Below are 6,095 nucleotides of genomic sequence, written 5' to 3'. Positions count from 1 at the left end.
CGCAGGTCCCTTTAACCTTAGTGGTCAGCTCAGGGAGACCATCAACATCAAGAATCATAACAAATGGTACATGATCAGCTAGAGATGTCTCATACAGGATACTCATTGACTGCAGAATAGAATTGGCATCTGCAGTGGAGATGCAATGGTCAAGCCAAGAAGTAGTGTGCCAGGCTTCACTTATGTAGGAATAGCTACTTGCAGGTAACAGCAATTGGCTGGACAATATCAGATTGTTATCTTCACAGAATTGTATCATATGTCGAGCAAATAGCAAACTTTTATCTGACATGTCAGCATTCATATCACCAACAATGTACACACTTGTGCAAGTATTCTCATGAATAAATGAGTTAATAAAAGCAAGATGATTTAAATATATATCTTCACTGTCTTGACACTCAAAAGGTGTATATACATTAATAATAATAAACTCTTTATTTCCTATATTTATCTGCACAGCAATGCACCAATCTACTTCTGTTCTGATTACTTTGATCACAGAGTCCAGCGTCTTATGCCACAGGATGGCCACTCCCCCTGCTATTCGTCCCCTCACCAGTCCCAAAGTCAGATCAGTAGTCGATTCACCAGCCCCAAGGAAACTGTCATTAAAAGTGTTCAGCTTTCCCAAATCCTGTTTGCTTAAGAACGTTTCCTGTAGGCACAGAATGTCACAGTTTTGTAACAAGTTGTCTATTACTATTCGTCGGGCTCTATCCCCTGCGCTGTTTCCAACACGCAGACCTCGACAATTGTAAGAAGCAACACGCATAACTGAGTTAAGAGTTCAGTGCAGCGGAGGCACCTATTGGCACAATTGCACCAAAGACGTGGCCTAGTGGAAAATGTGGTCGGATTGTCAGAGCAACGAGATCGCCTTTCCCTAAGTCCTTTATGAATTCTCCTAACATCTTTCCTTAACCTCATGACGTTTTCCCCGGGGTTAAGGTGAAGTGGATAGTGAAAGGAGATAGGAGGGACAATTCCAACGCACCCTGAGGTTACATACGGGCCCTTTCCGAATAGCCACAGTTCAGTAGGCAGTACGTACTTTTCAGTATGGAGTTTCAGTATACTGAACTTTCGTGGTCGTTCAGTATGGATACTAACTTCCTGGTTTCATGCAGTATGGATCGGATGCGTGCTTTCAGGAAATGAATTGTATTTTACCCACAATGCTGTGCGAAAATAAACGTAAATCGTCACGTCACGTCCGCCTCCAAATCAAAACAAACGAGCATGGATTCATTGAATCAAGATAAAGTAGGTTAAAATACACTTGTGATTAAATTGTTCCGTTTGTATTTATGAGAAGTTGGTGCAACGTCGAAATGTGTCCGTTCCGGTGAACTGAAGGCGTATGATGTTTTGTATCGGGTGGTTTTGTCAGCGCCTTAACAGTTTAAAATCTACATCTTACAGGTAAATATGGACTTCTTATTTATCTAAGATCATACTTTAGTTGTTTTAACACATGTCTGGTAATAGTTAGTTAACGACATGTGTTTATTTTAATAATATTCTCACATTTCTATCACCAACGTATTTAAAGTCCCTGTAAACCAAAAAAATAAATATGTTTTTTAGTTTTTTATACAAAAGAAGAATGTATTATTAACCACCAGGCCAGATTTCAGCAATGAAAAAAACTTGTAAGTTTATAAAATGAAGCTTCAAAATCCTGAAACATGTAGCTGCTCTCTCTCCTCTGGGAGGCTGTGGGCGTGTCCAGAGAATGCGCCGAAGCCAGACAGAGCTGTGTATGTCTGAAAACTGCATATTTATTTAGGTATGTCAAAATAAGTTCTGTTAGTCAAACTGAATGCATCTCTTTGAGAAATGAAGAGTAAAGTAAAGCTGAGAGTTTTAGGAAAAACAGTTTGTTTGATAATGTTAGTTTTACTCAGTTTTGATACTGTTAGGATCAGCCAAACAATAACAATTTAAAGTGTCTCTTGAGCTATAAATAGAAATCCTGCACTCACGTGTTGCCTCCAGACAAATTTAAATAATCCAAGAATCAATCAATCAATCCATTTTTATTTGTATAGCATCAACTCATAACAAGTGTTATCTCGAGACACTTTACAAAAAGCAGGTAAAAGACCTTACTCATTGTTATGTTACAAAAAGCAGGTAAAAGATCTTACTCATTGTTATGTTACAAAAAGCAGGTAAAAGATCTTACTCATTGTTATGTTACAAAAAGCAGGTAAAAGACCTTACTCATTGTTATGTTACAAAAAGCAGGTAAAAGATCTTACTCATTGTTATGTTACAAAGACCCGGCCTATCCATCCAGAGAGAGAATTACAATAATTACAATAATCCAACCTGGAGGTAACAAATGCATGAACTAGTCCCAGCCTCAGAGAACAATAGAGAACTAGGATATACAACATGTATAAAAATCTAACAAATTGAACATTTTGTGATAACGCTTCACAACAACTGATTAGTCAAAATTACAAATGTATGGTTGTGGATAATTCATGGAAGTTAAAACAGAGAAAGAAAAAAAAAAACAAATGTCCAGGCCAATCCATACAGCCAAATAGATTTCAGACACGCTGCAGGTTGATCCATCTTTCATCTTCTTGGGATCATGATGTGCTGTATAAGACAGAAAACATGACAAAACAAGACTATAAGACCACTTAACTTCAAACAAATCTTGATGAACATAACATCACATTGCTTTTTTGTGTTTGTTATTATAGGCGCGCTCGCTACCTGGCATCCTTCATTTCCTGGTGCTGGGGATACCTGGGAAAGCACAACCGGGTAGTGATACCTTCCTGCGTTGTTGTCCGTATCCACCAGGAGTACCCTGATGAAGAGGGAAAGTATTTATGTATTGTTATGTTTGGACATGTATTTTATAGAAAGTTATTTCATTTCTATAATAAACTACTAATATCTTCCTCCATTCCCTCTCTGTCTGGACACATGTATGTTACTAACTTGACTTCCTCCGTTCCTCATAGTTCTGGGTTCTTTAGTTGGTGTCCTCTCCCCTCCTCTCACTCTCAGCAGGTGTTTGTGTCATCAGGGCTGTGGAGCTGGATCTGTGCTTGATTATATTCATTATAAATGTTGTGATACTGATTTAGGCAGACTTGTGGATAAACAGGCATTTAGCCACAATGTGTTGGAGGAGCCAACCCTTACCTGGACAGCTGAACCTGGACATTTGGCTGGCAACTGCATCTGCCTTGTCAGGTCGCTCATACTGGGAGCAGAGGAACCCTGGAACAGCTACTTCCTTCAGGGCAGCTACGAAAGGTTCAGGGTCACGAATGACCTCATTAAAGAGGAGGTTGGTGAGCTCAGTGACATATTCTGAAAAACAGGAGAGTATAAGAACACATTTTATTTAAAGACGCCTTTCAAAACACTCAAGGTCACCTTACAAAGCAGAGATAAAAACAACAAATAAACAATACATGGATAAAATCAACATTAAAAAGACAAATGTACAGGATGAAGTGGATATATGAGACTGGATGGAGAATGATCAGACTGAATATGGCAGTTTAAAAAGATGTGTTTTGAGATGAGATTTCAAAATGGAGAGAGAGAGATTAATGTTCCGTAGGTCGAAATAAGCAGACCAGGTGACATTATTGATGTGAGCTTCACACAACTGGGAACTAACCAGTAGTATAGTTGGTCTTCACCACAGATACGACATGCTCCCCTCTCTTACACTTTGGAAATTTTAGTTTGAAGTGCAGTTCTCCTGCTGCAGTCCTTGCCTGTGAGCGCACTGAATGTTCATTGAAGTGCAGTGCTGACAGGTATAGCCTGCAATGACAAAGATTTGTTTCAGGTAATTTGAAAAAAGTATGAGAGTCTACAAGTTTTAGATTCTGATACACAAAGAAATATATATGGAGCATAAAAACAAGAAAACAATGGTTTAATTGACACTGGCCTTGTGTTCACTAATATAGACTTAGAGTCAACTGTCAGCACTTTAGCGCCCTGTTACCACACTACTGAATGTTGAAAATAACATTACAATGCAATTTACCTGCAGAGCATTCCCAAGTATGAGAAGACGACATGTTTTGGTGCAAATCGTAGAATCAGGCTGTGAAACCCTTCCAAGGCAGATGTTTGGTAGAGAGGGCTCAGCTTCTTTACGTCACCGAGAACACGCTTGTTCATTAGAACCTTCTCGAGCCTGTAGGTGGCCTTTGTTGCTAAAAAAGGTAAAAAGAACAACATACACATAAAAGATAACTGCATAGAAGTTGAGACAAGAAACAGACAACTGTTACATTTTTCTAATTGATTTGGTTATGTTTTCTTGATTTGGTTATGTTGTCTTGATTTGGTTGTGTTGTCTTGATTTGGTTGTGTTGTCTTGATTTGGTTGTGTTGTCTTGATTTGGTTATGTTGTCATGATTTGGTTATGTTGTCTTGATTTGGTTATGTTGACATGATTTGGTTGTGTTGTCTTGATTTGGTTATGTTGTCTTGATTTGGTTATGTTGTCTTGATTTGGTTGTGTTGTCTTGATTTGGTTGTGTTGTCTTGATTTGGTTGTGTTGTCTTGATTTGGTTATGTTGTCTTGATTTGGTTGTGTTGTCTTGATTTGGTTATGTTGTCTTGATTTGGTTGTGTTGTCTTGATTTGGTTGTGTTGTCTTGATTTGGTTATGTTGACTTGATTTGGTTATGGTGTCTTGATTTGGTTATGTTGTCTTGATTTGGTTATGTTGTCTTGATTTGGTTGTGGTGTCTTGATTTGGTTATGTTGTATTGATTTGGTTATGTTGTCTTGATTTGGTTATGTTGTCTTGATTTGGTTATGTTGTCCTGATTTGGTTGTGGTGTCTTGATTTGGTTGTGTTATCTTTGTTTGGTTGGTTGACTTTGTTGATGGTTATTTTCTGCAGCAGTTGTTTTCTTAAAGCTCCTGGGAGGATTGTTTTGGTTGGTTATGGAGCTCACTTAAACTTATACTGATATCGTGAAATGGTTTACAAAAGCAAACAAGACCTTAAGATAGAAGATATTCTCTTCTGTGAAGTTATTCTTATTCGTTACTGCTTTCAGCGGGTTGGTGTCATTTTCTACAGCCAACATTCAGAGTTAGGGATATATTTGACGGTTCAAACTTGGGAGAAGGAAATTTTTCATCAGTAAACACAACTTACACAAGCACAGGACAAGATCAGCGAAGAGAGGTCAAACTTTGTCTCCAGGGGATGCTTAGTGTGACACAAAGGGTTTTAGTTGTACGTCGTTAAGCTCTCAGGTTCACAGCCATATTGTCTTAAGTGGAAATCATCCTTTGTAATTAGCATTTAAAATCAAATGTCATTATATATGATGAGGTAAAATAAGTGTATAAAGAAGTTTCTTATAAACATGTCTGCATGATTGTGTTGGGCCTCAGCCATGTGCATGGGACAAGCGACTCAGGCCTGTATCACAGTTCTTAAGCCTGACTAGAGTATTTTGGAGGGAACTGAACAAAGGGGTCTTAGCCCAGCAACCCCCCAACAGAAACCAACAAATAGGTGTGAAAAGTGGGGGGGTGTCTGAATTCTCTATCCTCATTGGAGGAGGCCTGAGGTAAACCCACAGGCAGCTCCAGTCTTTAAAAGCAATCACCAGGCATTGCTTCCTTCTCTTCAAGTGTGGTCTGCCGACACCAGAGGATACCCTCTCCATATGATGGACTCCAGCATTCGAGACAAACCCTTTCCTGCTCTTCAAGTGTGGTCTGCCGACACCAGAGGATACCCTCTCCATATGATGGACTCCAGCATTCGAGACAAAGCCTTTCCTCCTCTTGACTTACATAGGTTAAACTCCAGAGCTGAGGTTGCTCAGTATAGGTAGCTCTTCACATGCTGAATTCAAGCATCAGAGGATTCAGCTGACTACTTCCACTGCATATTTTTAGGAGTTTTGGGCGCAATCAGATGTTATCAGGTTCGAGCAAAAAGAAGAGTTTCTTTCCTTCGATTTTTCGTAAGACGTCATTGAACGCAACTGGACAGGAGCGCTGAAGGAAGCCCACTGATCCCTGAATCCACAAGGACACATAAAGAACTCGGCTCCTGCAACCAGA

The 6,095-nt window shown here is 39.2% G+C and overlaps 1 long non-coding RNA gene across 2 annotated transcripts; it reads right to left on the bottom strand.

The window, feature by feature from the left end:
• Positions 1 to 2,026: 2,026 nt before the first annotated feature.
• Positions 2,027 to 5,123, bottom strand: LOC110004745 (uncharacterized). 2 transcript variants are annotated; one of them, XR_010667127.1, is made up of 6 exons: positions 4,040 to 5,123; positions 3,662 to 3,810; positions 3,175 to 3,345; positions 2,968 to 3,076; positions 2,737 to 2,833; positions 2,027 to 2,616 (listed from the first exon to the last, which is right to left on the bottom strand). It is a non-coding gene; the product is annotated as an uncharacterized lncRNA (long non-coding RNA). The 2 variants fall into 2 exon arrangements; XR_002279030.3 differs by having other exon boundaries at positions 2,968 to 3,071; positions 4,040 to 5,121.
• Positions 5,124 to 6,095: the final 972 nt, after the last annotated feature.

This window comes from Labrus bergylta, chromosome 1 (genome assembly GCF_963930695.1).
Source record: "Labrus bergylta chromosome 1, fLabBer1.1, whole genome shotgun sequence".
NCBI classification, from domain to species: domain Eukaryota; kingdom Metazoa; phylum Chordata; class Actinopteri; order Labriformes; family Labridae; genus Labrus; species Labrus bergylta.
Note: the sequence above shows the minus strand (reverse complement) of the source record. Positions and strands in the feature narration are given on the sequence as shown.